This window comes from Chaetura pelagica, unplaced genomic scaffold (genome assembly GCF_000747805.2).
Source record: "Chaetura pelagica isolate M959 unplaced genomic scaffold, ChaPel_1.0 scaffold138, whole genome shotgun sequence".
NCBI classification, from domain to species: Eukaryota; Metazoa; Chordata; class Aves; order Apodiformes; family Apodidae; genus Chaetura; species Chaetura pelagica.
The window spans coordinates 1,225,589-1,245,099 of NW_009954215.1; positions in this window are offsets into that span (position 1 = coordinate 1,225,589).

Here is a 19,511-nt window from a genome sequence, read left to right on the forward strand (position 1 = left end):
CTGGGGGAACCTTTGGACACAGACACACACTTCCAAAACATGAAAGTGAGAGTTCAATCTTTGGCAGTCCTGTTACATCTTTTATTCTGTACTGTATCACTCACCACATTTATTAGTGGTATTTTCCAGATTGCTTTCATAACTCTTGGTATCTAGCATTGATGGTCAAACCCAGAGCTGGTATTCTGCTGTTACCTGTAATTACTTTGTCTATGTGCTTTTCCCAGTAGGCTCCTGGTCTTTTAATAAACTGCAGGCTCCTGGATCTTGCTCTCTACTGCTTTCTCTGCCTGCCTTTAATGCTACTCCAAATCTTCCCTCCCTGAAAATGAGATAACTAGGAGAGGAAGAGCAATTTTCTTCTCACCAGAGAGTTTCACCTGATCCAGTCACAGTCTTAAAAAAACTGTTAGTGTAACACAACAACTGTTCCCTTTTGTACCTCCTCAGACTCTGCATTGCTTCCTGGTGTTAGGATCTCCATGGTCTGCATACTCCCAAGTGTCTGTAGTATTTCATAGATGTAATGTGGTGTGTGTGCCAAAACTTCCCCTATTGCTGTTTGTGTATTTATATAATTTTGAAGCTCAGTTTTCCTAGTTTTGCTATGAAGCTTGGTAAAGTCAATTTTTTTTTTGCTTTTTTAACATCATGAACAGGAAACAGGAATCCTCTGTGAAGTACCACCTTGCATGGGCCTTCCATGCACATGTAAATCCTAAGCATTAGGCACTCATATGAAAAATGCAGTTTTGAGAAGTGTTCCCTGGTTTTGCACAAGAAAAGTTAAAATATAATCAAAAAGGGAATCAAGTGAGTTAACTGCCACATATCAAAACTTATAAAAGAATTAGCTGTGATAATTTGGTATATCAGTCTTGATTTTTCCACAGAGCAAGTGGAAAGGATGTAGTTCTCCAGTTAACAGATTCCAAAACCATTTTGATTCTGTCCCTCCAGTGTGTCCACAAACACTTTTAGTGACATCTGCAGCTTCATAAAAGCATTGTAACTTTAAATAACTACACTGTTAAGATTAGATTAACTGTCTGTTAAGGACAGACTTATGCAAAAGCTTCTTTGATAGGATCTCATAGTCTGACAGCAAAATATTGATACTGGTTCTGAATGCTTCATACCTTTGGCACCTTAGATTAAGTATGGTAGCTCTCCAGATCTCTGATCTTAAACCCTGATATGTAAACCAAAAAAACCAGTGTTCACAGGAGAGTACAAGGCACTCCTGTCTCATGTCTTACTAGTGTAAAAATCTACCTGAAGAGCTGCTGTTTAGATATGTCTTTGACAGTCATTTTGGTGCAATATACAGCACTATAGTTAAAAGTACATATGCAGTCTTGCTTGTACTTCATCTCTTCAGCATGATTGTCAAATAGAGCATGACAACTGACAAACCAGTTAAAGGTAACATCTGTGAGTCACAAGTCTAAATAATTATGCCCAGCCTCTAGCACGTGTCTGCATGCTTCGAGATAAACCCTTTTGAAATGACAGAACATCAGTAGGAAAAAAAGAGACAAGCTGTGCCTTTTATTCTTTTTGTTGCCTTCATGTTCTACTTACCTTCAGCAGTTTTTGATATTTGCTAGTGGTGTCTAGGAAGACTCTCAAAAAGCTTTATTTGTGTTAACATTTTCTGCAGCTTTTCCAAAATGAACTGTTGGGAAATAACCATGGTGATGCAGCTAAAGGCAAGTCTGCTGCGTAATTAGGCCATGTGATTGGCATGGGGTCTGAACAGATTCCCTCCTGTGTTGGTGTGATGTCACATTGTCTATTCTCACCTGTGTCTCTGCAGCTAAAGTGCAAAATGTCCAAGGATTATTTTCCCCCTCAGGAAACCATGGGAGGATATTCCTTCTAAATACAGAAGGACATTTAACAACTCCTGCAGTCAAATGACAGCAAGTAAAACATAAATTAATGCCCTGTGTATAATCTGGGCAAAAACACTTGAAGAGACACAGGTGAAACCCACAGTGTAGACATAACCATAGTGCAACAGTTTTTTATTGAATAGTCTGCAGTAATTTGGGTTTAAAGAAGGTGTAAGAGAAGTCTGTAGATTAGTTTGTTTCTAATTCTGGAAGATTCTTCTAGCTCAGTTTTTTCATTGTGTCTCTCTTCTTTTTTCTTGCCTTTCTTGCTGCATCTTTCCTTTCAGCCTTCTCTTCCTGTATGTTATATTCAAGCTGAGAGGTACTTCAGATGCTCCAAATGTCCTCTCCATTATTCTCTTGCACACTAACCTCAATCTAGCAGAAGATTTGCCTGTTCATTCTGCACAGGTGGAACTCAGCATACTGATACCTCATGAAGACAATTCAGTATGTCCAAGGTGCCCCTTGAGCCAGAGCTATTTATGTTGTTTTCTTCACTTAGGGCAGCACTACACAGTCAGTAAATCTCAGCTGTCTGACTGCTGGAATCTAATTACCCTGCCTTATTCAACCAGCTGCTACAAAGAGCTGAAAAGTAGAAGTCCCTTTTGTACCCATTATGAGAAGGTTTTGCTGTGTTTGTTTTGCAAAAGCATTTGTGTTCCACATAAATAACAAAGAAGCTCAAACACACAAACTTGCTTTTACACATGGAAAAATAACATGAAATTTCATATAAGTTATAATGGTCTTAGGAATATGCTGGCTCTTGTTTTATTCAGACTGAAAGGACCACTGCTGATGGGCTGGCTTAGGCCTGAAACACTCCAGATATTACCCTGTATAGTCAAGAAGTACCTTTATGGTCCTGGTGTAGGTTCTGCAGTCATTGGCAAATTAGGTCTACATCTTCTGTATGTACTCTTTTCACTTTAACTCCATGTTGACATGTGAATCACTATCATCTCTATGACTAGGGTTGTATGAATTTCTTGTCTACTGATTAACTTATTGGGAGGGTTTAAGTTGATCACATATGGCACTAATATGTTTGGTTAGAGAAGAAAAGAAGTTTGTTGTATGGTTGAAATCGGTGGGCTTTTCCAGTCTTTTACACTGATGCTTAAAGAAGTTTGCTGGACATTACAAGTACCTTAGTTTAGGTGAATGCTAAGATTTCTGGAAAAAAACTTTGTCTGATAAGTACTTTATGATGGTATTACACATCTGTAGAAGCAAATATGTTCATTGTGCATCAACAGCCCTCCTTAGAACTTTCAGGTATAAAAATAATTTAACAAATCATGGATGTGTATATTCTGTTTGTGTTTTTTATTTTGACAAAAATAAGCAAAACAAAAAAACAACTGCTGGACACTGGCATAGCTCTGTCTACCAAGTGGTGAAATAATTACTTCTAGCTACTGGAAGGACTGCTTAGAAAGTGCTTTGCACAGTCCCAGGTGGGAAAGTGGTTAGAAATCAGTTCTTTTACACAGATCTTACTTATTTTTAGATATACAGGACTCTGTGCATTTTATTTATATCTGTTTGCTCTACATAAGCTGATCTGAAACTTTATTGCACTGTGGTTGGAAATCTACCTCTGTGGACTGTGATTCAGAATTCCAAGCAACAGCTTTTTTCCCAAAAATTAAATGGGTCTATAATAAATCAGCTTCCTTGGGAATAAAAATGTCAAATCAGGACAATCTGAGCTGGGATTTATCATCTGCTATTGATTAAGGCCTGCCACATTCCTCAAAGCAGTGATGCAGCTGCACCTTCCTGTAATTTTTTTTTACTGGATTCATAGAGGGCTGAACTCAAGCATACTACTTTTGATGTGGGTTGTGGGGGATGAGGAAAAGTAGGGCAGTGGTGCTTGGTGTGGTTGAGTTGGTTTGTTTGGGTTTTTTTGTCCTCATATCATAATACTAAATTTTCTCCCTTTTGAGGTGGTTGAGCTTAAACAACCTCTAATTCCTAAGTCAGAGATGTTTTGCTTGCTCAGACTCTGCTGTTACCAGTTACTGATTCAAAGGAAGAAGACAAAATAGCATCAATAATATTGCACTTTCTGTAACCTCCCTCATGCGTGTGCTTATCTAGTTCTGTTCCAGATGGATTTGGCTTTGTTTTAAATTAGGTTTACCAGTCAGTAACCTTTGTTTGTCCCAGGAAACTGGCTGCTATTGCAGTGCACACACCAGATAAGAAAAATAAGTACAAAATTAATCTTGGGACCCAAGCTTGACATACTAGGCATTCTTCTGTTTACTTGACATATGTGGTGTGGGTACATTTTTATTGCCCACATTCCACCTCTTCATTAGTCTCATTCTCTGTTTTCATCTCATTTAAAATGTCAGGATCTGCCACTTCTCTGCCAATTTCATGATGGCCTACACTGGCAAACACCCTGAATTTTGCTATAATAATGTCTGCATGTGGAGAGGGCAGTGTCTCTTGATGTTTCTTTTGGATTATGTCACTTTTGGTGTTTGGACACTCTATTGAAGCTGCATTTTCTAGCTGTTTTAATCTTTGAATGTGATTATTTGGGATGGAAGCAGAAACCTGTGACTGAAAGGAACCTATGTTTATAATAATAAGTTCTCTCAGTAACATCCTCTTTTGTTAGATTATCTTTTATGTACTGTATGATTGTTTTATATACTATACAATTTCCTGGCTGGGTAAAAAGAGGTTTAGTTTGAGGTGTAGCCTGGAGTGACAAAACAAACTATCATTTATGTGGATCTATAAATTTCCCCAAAACTTCTAGTGACTTGTCATGCTCAGAAAAGAGAACCCAACACCTAAATTAGAAAGTTTCTCAATATGCCATATGAAATTTGTCATTTCTGCTTTCCAACAAGTAGGGTTTATTATAAAAGTCTCATGATTGAGAAGTATTTTAATTGAATTGAATATAAATAATTTAACCTTAGTGTTATACAATGAAAGACAAACTATCAGACCTTTTTTCCACTGCCTCTCATGTAGCCATATGCAACAGCACAAAGGATTGTACATTCCTAGTATTTGGTCCCCCCTTGCAGTGCAGTGAAATTACTCTAGAAGCACAGTACTGATAATTGAAACTTATTGCAGCCACACAGGAAATCTCACACTTGTGGAATGCAGCATTTCTCCTGACAAAAACCCATTGTCCTTGAGGGGTTACAAGGAGGGCAGCAAAATCTCCTGTTACTTGCTGAACCTTGATGTTAGCTAATTGTGTGCTCTCATAAAATAGGAGGATGTTCTGATTTGCAGTTAGCTGTCTCTTAGCCAAAGTGGAATTTTATCCTCGTCTCCTGTGGCAGGCTTTGCAGCAGAGATGAGCTGTGGAACCTTGCTATCAGCACTGCATGCCTCTGAAATCCTTCTTTCAGGCAAATTATGACTTTTCTGTGAACAAGTGATAAGTTCTTTTCAAATAGCATGGTAACCTAACAAATAAAACGCGTTCATATTCACATGAAGGAGGAGCTTCTTTTGTGTGCCTTGTAGTGACTTTAATTTCCATGTGATTAAATTTTGATCTTTTAATTATTTCACTGTGATTGGGTGACAGAGAAATGAGGGACAAACAGGAGAAAATGGCACAGCAATGTTTGCAAATGATCTCATTTGAAAAATACATATAATAGATTTCAAAATTCAACTGAGCTGGCTTTTTCTTAAGTAGTTTTCTGATATCCTTATTTTCTTTCTTATTTTTTTGTAAAGATTGCTGAATTTCTGATTAGGAAGCAGATCATCAAATACAAGTTGATGTAACAAAAATAATTCAAGAAACCCTAGAAAAATTGAGCCCTCTAAGGTTTCCTTTGCTGCTTATTTCCCATTGTTTAGAGAGCGCTGTTAGTGAATTTAGTTAGATAATAATTAGAAGTTCAATTAGTATAATAATGTTTATTTTAAAATATTTTTGATTCTTGTAGAAATCTCAAATATTACCTCAGGAGGAGCAACAGGGACAGTAAACCACTGACTTAAACTAGTGGTCCAGACTCTGAATGCCCTTGCTAGAGTAGGTGTAGAATTATTTCAGTAGATTTAAGTGTTATTCATTTTTACTAAGTTATTTTTCTGTGAATGGCATTAGGAGCTGATGCATATATTACAAAAAAGGCATGTGGGGAGACTTGTTTTAGAAGAGCAGTTAATAATAAAAGGAGAATGTGAAGCAGGATATTGATTCTTGTAAAAATGTCACAATGACGATCTGTTAAATGCACACAGTTCTGATTATTGTGCCTTATCTTGAGCAATACAGCCTGTTTGAATCCAACTCAATTTGTTTATAATATTATTAAAGTAATTTACTTTGATGTAAAACAAATGAGCGTTAAAAAGGCCCATGTTTCCCAGCTGAGGAAAACTCCATGAATGCCATGTGAGTCTATAGTTCCTCACTATCTAAAGATGTGATTTCACTAAAAGATTCTTTTGAGCAAAACCCCTGTAAACTTTACAGCTGTTTTCACAAGAAAAGTGCTACACAGTAGGCTTGAAATCATGACTTTAGATTCTCTAGCAACATGGGAATCCTCTACCTGAAATTGCTCTCTACTAAGACCATAAATCAGACTTCTACTTTTGAAAAAGCTCTACTGGCATAAGGTGGTGGTTTTCCTGTTAGATGTTACTGCTTTATAGCAATTCTGTTTTATACATTCTTAATCAGGAGAAAGTGGGCAAAGGTAGCAAGAAAAGATAGCCTAAGCCTCTGGAAAAACTTGCTTAGTAAAATCAGTGATAGACTTTTTACCTGAGCATAGTACTTTGTAAAGAACCAGTATTGGCAGAGGTGTTACAACTTTGAACTTTTGTTAGTTTTTTCCTTCAGGTATATTTTTCTATAAAACAAAAGTTTTAATGAAAACATAAGTACTCTTGTATTGTCTGAAAGATGTGACCTTTGGACATATAAATGTGACAATGTCTCAAAAAGCAAAAAAGAAAACAAAGCACATCCTCTCAACCCCCCTCAAAGAAACCCAACACAACAACAAAAAAACCAACCAAAAATCAAAACAAAAACTCAAAACACAACACCCACCAAACAAACCAAAAGGAAGATGCAGTAAACCTTCTTCAAGAAATGTCTGTATCTACAGTCAGACCAGACAAGCTTTTGCTTTAAGCCCCAAACGCAGCTCTTGTATATACATCTTCACATATTTGCTGAGGACTATATCCCCTTGCTTAAGAGGCTTGATTTAAAATTCCTTCTCCTTAAGCATAGGGTAGGGTGGCAAATTAAGTAACCACTTTGTTGTAAAAGCTTCAAGTAAAGGAATAAAGTTGCAGCCTTGTGGTGACTTACATACAGAAAATACTAAGGTTTTTAAATTGTCGTGCTGTTCTATGCATGTTGCTTTACCCATTGAGATTAAGCATGCACAAGGAGAAACCTAGGATAACATTGGATGTGTTTTCTTTCTATTTGTGAATATCTGTTTTTGTGGATTCTGTATCTGACATTTTTAGATGTTACAAGTGAGAGAACTTCCCTTGTATAGTCAAACGCCTCCCCGGTTGCTAGACCATCCCCTATGTCATAGTTTAATGTGAAAAAAAGGCCCATACAGCAAGCTTCAAATGAAATGCATAATTTCAGCTTGGATGCAAAAGCACCTCTAGCGATATATAAAACACATGAATACCTGAAGTTTATCCCATATGAACCAGAAGTATCAGTTGAGTTATCTGCATAATATAACTGCTGTGAATTTGATTTCAAATATGAAACACAGTGGGACGGACTATTGAATCCTCCTGCGTATTAGAAGGTATTGTGAGAGTAGACTGAAGAGGCTACTACAAATGTAGATAAGTTCTTGTACCTATTCCAACAGAAATCAAAGCATAGCTTTTGTGTTTCCTATCTGTATCTGAGCCAGTTCTTTTAGCTCTGGTCAGGAACCCTTAATCTGGCAAGCTCGATGTCTTTTTATGTATTTTGTTCTTTCTGAGATTCTGTGAGCTAAAATCAAATACAATTTCAATTAAATTTGCATGTACTTTAGCAGGCACTGCAGTTCAAAATAAAATGGGCTCTAACAGACCTTTGAAGCATCTTTGGCAGTTACCTGTTACAATCTGGTGACTGCTTCATGTGTAAAATGGTCCTCAAATGTGCAGATAAGAAAGCACCAAAATATTTTATAGCTAACAGCGACTAGAGGTGATATTCTGCAGACATTTCAATATGTTTCAAGAGCCTCCTAATCCGAATGCTTTTTCCAGTGCTCACATACACTAAAAGTGGCTTAAATGGTTAGCACAGCAGTTTGTGGTGTGATTGTGGTTAAACACAGATGAGCCAAATGGGATGGCATTTGTTCTGTTCTCAAATACATTGCATAGCTGTATTGTGTGTAATGAGAAACATCATCAGAGAGAAATTATGATCAAAAAAAGCTCTTTAAAATTTATCTCGGTTTTACTGTTTTAAACCATGTACATTGCAGAAGTATTAAGAAAAGTGCTCTGCAGAAATTAAAGCAAAGAAAGTGCCAACAGGTATAAAAGTGGGGGGAGGATGATAAAACAAAACAAAAATCAGTTAATACAGAGAAGGAAATGCAGTGAGTGGTCAGCTGAGCTTTTCTGGCTGTATATTGTACGACTGCCAAATCTGAGGTGATGTCATATGTTACTTCTGGCAGCAACTTTGCTTCAGAAAGTTATTTTCGGTTTCAGTCATTTCAGAACTGTCGCTGTGACAAACTGCAGTGTGGGGGACAAGTGCATCTGGCTTGGGCAAAAGATGTCAGAGGAACGTAGCCATTTCTTACAGTGGTTTTGCCACTGACGAGAATATGCAAGCACATCCTGCAAGAATGTTTGTGCTGAGACTGAATTCTTTTTAGCCGCTTAAACAATGCTCGAACTCGATATAGGTAACCTTACTCATTATTAAATTGGTCTTAATTTGGTTTGATCTAAATTACATAGAAGGTGAATTAAGACATGTTAAATAAGCTATTTAAGTTCTGAACTAAACCATCTGCATAGTTTTATGCAATTTAATCAATGTCCTTCAAATGCATAGGCTTAAAATAGTTTTTTTAAGATCCTTAAGTGCTGTGATGGCAATTTGAGTCTGGAAGCTGTTGTGGGGCACAATATTTAGGGAGTACAAAGGCCATAACTTTCTAAGACCCATTGGCTAAATTTAAGTAGTTCGTATCTTATCTTTACAAAGGTCAGATTGAACAAAGCATGAATGAACTTACTCTGAGCTGGCAGAAACTGTTCCTATGCACCTGAAGAAAATGACCCATGGAAGTTTTTGTGTTCATGCCAAGTGCAAAGCTTGCTAATTTGTTTTCTCATAGTTTAGAGGAAGAATGGAATACTGTTACGGAGGCTGAATATCTTTTGGCAATGTTTCAGGGCAAATTAAGAGATCAAGATAATGAAGTATATAAAACAATCTTTTGATTCCTTCACTGGAACCACACTGAATTTACACTTCAGTTTTAGATTTAAAATAAAGGTCTGTGAATTAATTATCTCCTCAAAGAATGCAGAGAACTTTGGTTTTGGAGTTATGAGTATTAATATCATAAACCATTTTGGTTTTGAGGTTATACTATAATATAGAGTTCTCTGTGATACAAGACTTTGATTTAATCATGCAGGTTTTCTGATGTTATATAATGTAGTAAATTTTAAATTACTTTCAATAATGTCTGCCTGACCCTTGCCTCCTTTCCTTACCTATTGTATATAGTAGTCAGAGACTAATTGCCTCTGAAATTACCACAGTGGTCATTTTTTCTTCCTTTCCTTTCACCTTCTCCCCCTGAATGTAATCTAGCATTTCAAGGGCATTTATTTAACAAGTTGAAGGGAAAAAATTGGAATTAGGTCTATGATGCAAGCTTCCATGGGGAGTCTTCAGGTATTGGTCCATGCGCTAAACTGATTTCTCTGCTCACGTTTCTCTTGCTTGAGGGAACTTTGGTGAGGTCAAGCCAATGTTACTACATCTGTCTCTGTTAGAAAACACCAAGATAAGATTACTTAAGTGAGAAAAAAGCTAAATTATTTTCAAAACTGCTAAAAAGCTTTTATAAAGTGTTACTTTAAGGGACTCAAAAACTTCTCATTTAATTCTTCACCTATAGGATCTTGTTCCATGCTGAAGCATTGGAGCTAGGGCACTTGTGGGTATTAACAGTTGCTACTGAAATAGTTGGCAGTGTACTGAATTCTCACTTGGAATGAAGTATAAATTGGAAATACAGGTTTTAGACCATCAGTCCATTCTTACAAGCTGCTTTTCAACTATGATGGGTTCAACCATATGTGTGAACAGGAAACTAGAAATACCTCACATTTTTTTGCTAGCTGTTCTTGGTTCTTCTGAAAGAAGAAAAAAGAAAGAGTCTAATTTTTTTTATGGGGTATGCACAGGGTTCTCAGAGCTCGTGGCAGTGGAAGGTGATGGTACATTTTCACCCTCTCAAAGACGCTGGTCTGGCCTATACTCCTCCCTCTAGCAAATATCACGACTTATATTGAAGTGGAATTAAACCACGACTTTCTTTTGCAAGGCTGTGTTGATATAATTGTAAAGATTTAGGAAACATTTTGTAATTAAGCTTTTCAGTTGGTCACTTTGCTGTTAGAAATGCCTGTGGCTTGCGTCCACATGCTGTTCAGTGTCAGTAAGTAAATGAATGCTAATTAAATACTGCATCTTCTGTCAAAAAACCTAGGGATGTTTTACAAACCCACAGTGTCCTTAGTGTTCCTGTGAGCAAATAAATGTATGTGGACATTGGTTTTGAGCAGGCATTTGCTCGAGCCAGTGATTAAAGTTTTTGAAGACTGCTATCTCACAATGATCCTACTTAGTTTTATTTTGCAAAAATGTGTTTTTTTCCCAAGTGAGAAAGTCATTTTGCAAACAGATTTTCCAAAAGTCTCTGTATAAATTATTTGTATAAATTACTTTGAAAAGAATGATTCATTTGTCACTGTTTTACACAGTTCTGATTTCCACTAGTTCAGTTAAGATTTCCCACTGTGCACCATTCATCTGCTGGCTATGGTATTCCTGCCAGTGATACTTTCTTTTGATATACGCAGTGTTCACAAAAACACAGTGACTAAAATGTCCCAAGCACATGACAGTTGTGTTTTAGGGAGGTAAACGCCAAACTCAAAGGATGAGGTTGAAATTATGGTTCTTCTACACCATAAAGTCTCCCTCTAACCTGGGAGTCAGCGATTTTGGGGGAGTTAAATTTCAGTCCTTTCTTTGACACTTCCAGTAAATATTCCCCTTCCCCAATACTGAGTGTTTTCTGTCTATATTAGCAAGTTTGTTTTTTAATGAATCAAGTATGAATACAGTTGGTTCGAACAATCTGGAAACATTTTTAAAGGTTTATGACCATTTGATCATTATATCAAAATCCAACTTGCTGATAATTTTTCTCCTAGGAACCATTTTCTTCCTACAGTAATTAAGTCCAGGACTTACCTCGCTTGTTTCTCTTCATGTCAAGCAAAAACTGAGAGAAAAGGAAGCTGTCACTAGGTGATAGACTTCTGCCAGACTTGACTGCCAGTGGAGTCTGCAATGTGCTTCTATGCATATTTTTTCCTGTGTTTTTACCTAACATTTCATAAGCGTCATGTTGATGGAGTAAACTTCAGTGTCTATGTTGAATCTGTAGTTATAATGCTAGATTATATCTGTGATCTCTGAGGCAGTACCTCTTAAACAAATACATTCATTACTACAGTCCAATCTGTACTGAAGTATTTGCAAGTATCCTGAGAGCTGTTCTTCAAGGATCATTTGTTCCAGTATCGACCTGACGGACCTCCACCTCTCTGTCCGCTCCAGATTTTATTAAATGATTCACTAGAGAGGAACCTGGACACTCACCACAGGGATCTGGTATTTTTCATCCTTTCAAATGATCAGTAAAGCAAGTCTAAGACTTATTTTAATACAGCAGACCTGATGTGAGACAGCAAATTTCTGTGTCTCCTATATGACAATCAAAATGTATGTTTGGCTAACCAGCTGCAGATCACCAGCTGTATATTGGATATTGAAGAAGACATTCACCTGTAGTATAGGTTAGTTTTATTATTCTGGATTGCCTTATAATTCTGAGGTCATTAAGTGAAAATGCAATGGCATGTTGAGGAAGGCATCCTCTAAGTATTCAGTACCTGTGTAATGATACCCTGAATATCAGAGCATTTTCCTGAGTCAAAGCTTAGACTGCTTTTTTGAATGGTTTTATCAGAATCTGCTGACATCTATAGTTAGATAATTGTTTTGAAGCCATAGTCTATCCCTTCTACAGTTTTGCATTGATACATGCTACTTTTCGTATTTTGGGGAAAATTAGGTAATTTCTAGTATGACTGTAAAAATGCTGTTTCTTGTCTCATTTTTATTGTATGCAATTACCTTTTAATTTATTCTGATCTAGTACTTTCAAAATACAGTTTGTAGTTGTTCCCAGCAGCACAATTTCATTTTAACTTTTAAATATATAATTTTAAACAACTTCATTTAAACTCTCAAGTAACTTGTTTAAAGGTTTCTTCAGTGTTAATGCAGGTATTTGCTTGTAGGGTGCGTGGGGCATATTTTGTGTTTATCTTTTGAAATGAGTTCATGAACCAAGTTCCATCTGTAATGTGATCTGCAGTGCTGAAAAAATATTTTAGAAATTAATTTCCATTTTGATGTGCAAATGTAGAGGGGAAGTGACAGCTGGACAGCCATTCCAACTGCATCTTGGAAGACTCAGCAGATTACTCTGATACTTGGGAAATTTAGCATCATCCCCTTAGCCCCTGTAGCCTGACCTTAGAAGCTAGTGACCATAGTACCAAGCAGTTCTGAATTAGTTCAGGAACAAAGACATGAGCACTTAAGAGTTTGTTTGGCAGCACAGAAAGCAAAGGGATGGTTATAGTTGGGTTGCCTTTTCCTTCCCCCTAGGCTTAATTTTTTGTAATATGAAAAGCACAAATCCAATCCTATTTGTATTTAAATGTGTTTTTCATCCAGGGAAAGTACTCCATACAGCTAGCTCCTTATGTTGTAACAAATTTTCTGGACTAGTTTGAGTACAATTTGATGTTAAATTACTGTGGGCATCAGCATAAATAATAAGATTCCTGGAGATATATGATAAATTATTACTATCACAGCTTTTTTTTTATAGTCAGCATACTATTTGTTTGTGGTTGTTGTTTTTCTAATTCCACTCTCTTTGCATTTTTGTTAGATGTTTGGTTAGATTAGAAGAATGGTGATATTTGCAGAACTGTTGGGTTGTTAAAGAGGTTTGTATATTAATAGCTAAAACTAGGTGAATTATGTATAGATTATAGAAGTCTGGATATTTAAAATATTTGTTCATATCTCAAAATATTCAGCAAATTATTGAAGGACAGGTCAAAGTAAAAAGGAAGAAAAGCTGGTGGACTCAATTAAGAAAAGCAAGATACAGCGTAAGTATGAGCAAAAAAAAAAGTCTGCCAAAGTTATTTATGATGGGTTAGTTACCAATTGTATTATTGCCATAGATTGATCTTGGATATTCTTTCAGAGGCAGTAACAGGCATAGCAGTTTTAATCCTTAAAGAAAAGGGCTTCAGCAATAAGTAAAGTTAATAATATGATAGATTATTCCAGTGAGTCGTATTTTCCTGTCTATACAGAGTGAAATGAAAATGTTAAAACTTCAGGCCAAACCAGTTAAAATATTTAGTATGAAAACAGCTTAAACAAATGAAAAACCTCATTCCACATTATCGATATTGCGAGTCATTATTTGTCTTAAAAGAACCCAAAGAAGCGGGATCGAAATCTTGGGGTTTTTTGTTGGCTCTTAGGGTTTTGTGTTTCTATTATTTAGCAACTCTCTGGTTTGTAGACTGAAGATTAATTAAAAGTACATTTTGATTAATATGAAATGTTGAACTTACAGCAAATATCTGTGAATATTTTACTTAGTTACAAAAGAAACTGAGCACTAGATCAATTTGCATTGCCTTTCACAGGCACCTTTCTGGTTATTAGCTTTACATTCTTACCACTGTAAAAAACAGGCTTTGGCACAGAATTTTCTTGCTTACCTTCTGAGATGGACACTAACAAATCCACTGAATTTTCTTGCTCTGGATGCCTTCTATAAAGGACAGAGGATACTAAATAAAGGAACTAGAGGATATTTTCCATGCTATCTGTATGAGCAGATCTGGACTGGTTTGGGATTTTCCTGTTTGCATTATCTGTCAAGGGTGATATAAACACAAAGGAAACAGTCAAGTCACATTACCTCCCGAGATTAATCCTGATCTAGGGCAGTTTTCTAATTGCTTCTTCCTTAGAATTTTGTTTAGAGATCGAAAGTAGATCAGAACTCTACTTTTCTGTAGTAACCAACAAACAACAGTTATCAGAAGGCCTGTCTCTGTCTAAGAAGAAAATTTTACCTTTCTCTCCTTTCTCTCAGGCCTGATAGTACTTTGGCATGACATAAAATCTTCCAATTTTTGCTGGGCAAATAAAGCAGATTCTCCAATTTCCATCAGAACATGTGCGTGAATGCTGGCATATCTAATGTTTGACACATTTGTTATAAACAAAGTAGCAGATGTTACCTTACCCACGTATATTAGTTCATTAGAGAGCATATTTATTTCAATTTAATTTTTTATGTTAACTCTTCTGTGCACTTTTGCTGCTTACCAAAAAGACAATATGGCCTTAAAACTAATGGTTTATGCTTCCTATTATTTTGCATGTTGCATTAGATGTTTGTTTTGTTGGTTGTTTTTTTTTTTTTCATAATATATATAGTTCAGAAAGAGGAGCAAAAAAAAAAGTTTTGAGTAGGAAGCTGTACTAGATAACTTCTTGAGGTGCCTTCCAGTCTGAGTAATCCAACAGTCTATCCAAGGTGGCTGACAAATATCAGTGCCACAGGGAGACAATGAATTAATTATTCACTTCTGCGTCAAAGTTTGATTCAAGTAATCCATTAAATGGGTTCATTGGTCTTAGCTTGAAGGCACAGCTTCGAGCCTGCAGGCTTCTCTGCTGAAGTAGTCAGTCATCTGTAGAGCTTCAACAAATGCAACTAGTCGCTCCTCTGCACCTGTGGCAATCTAGACATTAAACTCTGCAAGTTGTCATATGTTTCACTTAGAGTTCTACATGACCTTAAGCCAGTTCTTGAGGACTTAACTGTTGGAGTGTTGTTAGGACACCTAGCCCAAAAATGTATTATTCCTAAGAACAGTTACTCGGCTTATGGGCTTGGAAGTTCAGTGATATCCACAATCTGATGGAAGAAGTTGTACCTGTGAGATCATTATTCAAATAAGCTCCTTATGTAGAGCACTGCTTATGCCATAATACTAACCATGATTCTAGGTGATGAGGGTTAATTATGACCTCCAAATTATGAGGTCTAGCTATATTTTATCTGTAAAATATCTTTGTGTGTTATTAAGAACAAATTAGCAAATAATAAAAATCAGCTTCATTAGGAATTACTCCTTCAGTGGGTTAAAATGAAGCCGAACACTGTACTTTGTGCAGTAAAGCAGTAATTTTTCGCCCTAAATAGTTTTTGCACCACAAGACAGGTGTCGCTTTCTGACCATGGGAAGTGAATAATGGTTTGGCTGCAGTGGATGAAATCATAGATTGTTTCCCACCCTCACTTCTGTCTCTCTGTGGATTGTGCATAGAGGTGCTTTTGATGGTTTTCTGTTTTCTAATGATTCTCAAGAGATTCTGGAACTGAGATTGTAGACATAGGTGTGACTATACCTTTCTGTATGGGCAGAATGGTCTTTTAGCTGGTTATTTAGATTTTAGTCAAATGGAGGTAACTGGATAATAGTCAGAATCTGTTCTCCCTGCTCAGCACCAAGTAAACTAACATGATACAGAGAAGGAATTTTGTTGTACTGCAGAGGTCAATAACTGTGGGAATCCCTTGACTAGTGTTTCAGTTAAAAATTAAATCTTGATTGAAAGTAATCAGCAGAGAAACAAAACTGAAATAAGCAGAGGACTGCAAAGTAGAGAAAGGATATGAATCTTCCAATATCTCCTGTACCTGTAAATACATGTAATACGACAGATACTCTTGCAACTCATAATGTAGACTGTGACTTCAGAGGCAAAGTAGCATTTTATATTGGTTGCAATTCTGGGGCTAGAACTTTGAAGTACAGACCAAAGTTACCATGGAAATGAGTTTATATTTCTCTTCTCAAAATAAAAATATTTCATTATTTCAAGACCAGAGTTGATTATTTTTTTCCAGGAGGTGCATCATCTGCTACATCAACATCCGGGACAAAACAACGCTTATTGTTATTTTTTATTTCACCTTTGATTGATTTAGACAGCTCTTGACCAGACTATTCTATAACATGAAAATATTTTAACACCCTGTAAACTGAAATTGAAATTCAGCCAAAACTGTACTGTAAGAAGAAACAGGGGAATGTCTGTACTTCTAATTTTAACTAGAAACTCTTTTCTTTAATAATGAGAATCTCTGAGATACTTTGACTAAAAAGGGGAAAATGGGTAATATAAAGCAACAGTTTTAATCTGTAGCCAGAGAACTAAGAAAAGCAGAACTGCCAATCTATTCACCAGTATTTGTAACAAAATATTGTACTTCCTTCCAATCTTTTTGTAAAGCATGAAAGGAAAAACCTTCTTCTGTGTACCTTTAAATGATAAAAGATATCTAACAAGTTTTATAATCTAACAACAGTTTTTGTATGATAACTGTAATTGCTCATTGCCAATCTTTTCCCTGGAACAAGCTGTAATTTTATTCCTCATTTAGTAGTTTTGAAAACAGGCCTACATTTTTTGGTACCATTTTGCATGAGAGTATATGGTTCATTCTATTGATGTTCTCTCTTCATTCTTTTAATTACAGTTTTACATTTGTATCTATATTCTAATTTCTGTGCAATTAGACATGCTAACATGTTTACATTTTTCTTTTAGGTGCACTTTAATTTGTCTTTAAGTTCTACATTTTCTGGAGTTTGCATTTCAGATTTGTATAATTTTGAATATATATCTGAACCTGTATAGATTTTTATCATAACATGCATACTGAGAATCAGTGAAACCTCAGTGTAATTTTACAGATCCTTAGGCTCTGTTTCTTTCAGAATCAATTATTGCTCCTGTGACTCCAGGGGAATAAAAAAAAAGTCTCAGGCCTTTTGATGTCTCAGGAACTATTGATCATGTAACCATTCTTGAAATTGATGTAATGTATTCCCTTACAGAAGGGAACTGGTTTGGGATAACTCTCAGTGCCCGTGCCACAATAACCTGCTCAATTCTTGCCAATATTGCAGGAATGTCTTCTGCCAGCTCCTTAGCCCTGTTTTTGAATAGCGTTCTGTACCAGGGAGAAGCATACTAAGTTAATAAAGAGTGGTATTAATATTTGTATGTAGACAAACCTTCTGTCTTCCAGCCATCTGAAAGCTCTCCATCATTAATTACTTTAATAGGAGCTATGAAGCCAAAGGGGATATATATTGCACATGCCCTTTAAAGAAACAACTGCGTGAGCTTCCGTGATAGGTCAGACCTGTTGTCTGAGTGTCCCCTGTAGCCATAGTTGCCACCGAGTACAAGAAACCTATTGTGAGCCATGAGTAGTCTGCTCTCAGGATAATAGTGCTTTCTGTCCTGAGACTAATTATTTTAGTATTAGAGCTTGTGTACCTTTATTTTCTGCTTAGTTGACATGCCTCATTAGAAACAGAAACGTGTCAACTACCTGATTCTTTCAGTTAATGTGGTATCCCAGGAGGTGTTTGTGCTGGTCTGTTCTAGCTTTTTTCTTCATTAATTGCTTAAGAAGTACGAATAGGTAAGGTGTTAAAACCTACTTCAGCAAAATAGTTAAAACAAGTACCATTTTACCTATATGTGTAGCGACACTAATTTCAGCCAGAGTGCTCATAGGTTTGATTTATTCCTGTACAGAAACTAAAACAGTTATAAAACCCCTTCTGTGATAAGGCTCGTGTTTGGGATGCAGGCACCTTCTGATGAATGTTACTGCAGCAGTCCCTGGTGTTATATCACCGTCTTTTTTTGCCATAGGATATCATGCCCATATGAGAGTTGACAGAGCAGTATGTGTGTGCACATCTCACCTTCCTCAACTGACAGGTTGGCATCTCCTGTTATGAGTGACCTCTACAGAAAGTTTGAGGCTGACAGCCAGGGGCGGTAATGTCTTAAGCTCCAAAATTCCTCTGAGGATATGGCAGTACTCAGAGAACTACCAGTGAAAAGTATGAGTGAACAAAGAGCTGCAGATGACTGTTGTGCAAGGAACACCTTTTCATATTTTTGGATCCTCCTTTAAGACACCCAACACAACAACAGGCTTCTGCAATCTTGAGTGTGCCTTGTACCCACTGCTTAGGCTCACAGAAATATGTTATGCTAAACCTGGTCTCCAGGATCTAGTCCAAGGAGGTGTGCCAGGACACTAGGTTACTAGTTAATATGATTTAAGTGTGGGATTCAATTAAGTTCTAAGTACTGGATGTTTTATTTCCCTTTGTAAATTGAACTATTAATCTACAGTCCCACTTTTTATTTGAAGCTTTGCTTTCATAGAATCATAGAATCCTAGGGGTTGGAAGGGACCTCGAGAGATCATCTAGTCCAACCCCCCTGCCAGAGCAGGGTCACCTAGAGTACATCACATAGGAACGCATCCAGGTGGGTTTTGAATGTCTCCAGTGAAGGAGACTCCACAACCTCCCTGGGCAGCCTGTTCCAGTGCTGTGTCACTCTCACAATAAAAATTTTTTTTCGGATATTCACCTTGAACCTCCTATGCTCCAATTTGCACCCATTACCCCTTGTCCTGTCACTGGTCATCACTGAGAAAAGCCTAACTCCGTCCCCCTGACACTCACCCCTTACATATTTGTAAACATTGATGAGGTCACCCCTCAGTCTCCTTTTCTCCAAGCTAAAGAGACCCAGCTCCCTCAGCCTTTCCTCATAAGGGAGATGTTCCACTCCCTTAATCATCTTCGTAGCTCTGCGCTGGACTCTCTCGAGCAGTTCCCTGTCCTTTTTGAACTGAGGGGCCCAGAACTGGACACAATACTCCAGATGTGGCCTCACCAATGCAGAATAGAGGGGGAGGAGAACCTCTCTTGACCTACTAACCACACCCTTTCTAATACACCCCAGGATGCCATTGGCCTTCTTGGCCACAAGGGCACATTGCTGGCTCATGGTCATCCTCCTGTCTACCAGGACCCCCAGGTCTCTTTCACCTACACTACTCTCCAGCAGTTCAGCCCCCAACCTGTACTGGGACATGGTGTTGTTCTTCCCCAAATGTAAAACTCTGCACTTCCCCTTGTTGAATTTCATCATGTTTCTCCCCGCCCAACTCTCCAACCTATCTAAGTCTCTCTGAATGGCAGCACAGCCTTCTGGTGTGTCAGCCACTCCTCCCAGCTTAGTGTCATCAGCAAACTTGCTGAGGGTACATTCTATACCCT